The following is a 1,356-nucleotide window of genomic DNA, read 5'->3' as shown; positions in this document are numbered from 1 at the left end:
CTCAAGTAGGGAAAAAGGGGGAAAAATGGGAAAAAATTCCAACATTTCCACCTGCCTGGTGCTCCTTGAGAAGCTCAAGTAGGGAAAAAGGGGAAAAAAAACGGGAAAAATATTCCAAGGTTCCCGCCCGGTGATCCTGAAGAAGCTCAAGTAGGGAAAAAGGGGAAAAAAAATCTGGGAAAAAATATTCCAGTGTTTCCACCCGGTGCCACTCAAGAACCTAAAGTAGGGAAAAAGGGGGAAAAAAATCCGGGAAAAAATATTCCAATGTTCTTGCCCGGTGATCCTGAAGATCCTCAAGTAGGGAAAAAGGGGGGAAAAAACTGGGAAAAAATATTCCAAGGTTCCTGCCTGGCGATCCTGAAGATCCTCAAGTAGGGAAAAAGGGGAAAAAAAAATCTGGGAAAAAATATTCCAAGGTTCCCGCCCGGTGCCACTCAAGAAGCTCAAGTAGGGAAAAAGGGAGAAAAAAATCCGGGAAAAAATATTCCAATGTTCTTGCCCGGTGTTCCTGAAGATCCTCAAGTAGGGAAAAAGGGGGAAAAAAAATGGGAAAAAATTCCAAGGTTCCCGCCCGGTGATCCTGAAGAAGCTCAAGTAGGGAAAAAGGGGGAGAAAAATCCGGGAAAAAATATTCCAAGGTTCCCGCCTGGTGATCCTGAAGAAGCTCAAGTAGGGAAAAAGGGGGAAAAAATAACTGGGAAAAAATTCCAAGGTTTCTTCCCAGTGTTCCTGAAGATCCTGAAGTAGGGGAAGAGGGAAAAAAACCTGGAAAGACATTCCCAGATTTTTCTCTGGAGGGGGAATGCCGCTGCTTCCTCTAATTCCCGGCGTTCCCGAGGGATTGGAGCCCGGCAGAGAGGAGGGATTGGGATGGGATGGGATGGGATGGGATGGATGGGATGGGATGGGATGGGATGGGATGGGAAGGAGCCACTGGGATCAGGGACATTCCCACCTTCCCAAATATTTGGGATGAGCTGGGAAGAGAAGATGGATCCTGGAGCATCCCTGGATCCTGGATCCAGGTGTGGAAACATTGAGATCAGGGACATTCCCACCTTCCCAAATGTTTGGGATGAGCTGGGAAGAGAAGATGGATCTTGGAGTATCCCTGGATCCAGGTGTGGAAACACTGGGAAAAGGGACATTCCCAATTCCCAAATGTTTGGGATGAGCTGGGAAGGAGCCACTGGGATCAGGGACATTCCCACCTTCCCGGATATTTGGGATGGGCTGGGAAGAGAAGATGGATCCTGGAGCATCCCTGGATCCTGGATCCAGGTGTGGAAACACTGGGAAGAGGGACATTCCCAATTCCCAAATATTTGGGATGGGATGGGAAGGAGCCACTGG

The sequence above is a fragment of the Neopelma chrysocephalum genome, unplaced genomic scaffold, assembly GCF_003984885.1.
Source record: "Neopelma chrysocephalum unplaced genomic scaffold, ASM398488v2 Primary Assembly neopelma1_95168, whole genome shotgun sequence".
Classification (NCBI taxonomy): Eukaryota; Metazoa; Chordata; class Aves; order Passeriformes; family Pipridae; genus Neopelma; species Neopelma chrysocephalum.
The sequence above is the reverse complement of the archived record's forward strand: the minus strand, read 5'-3'. Positions refer to the sequence as shown.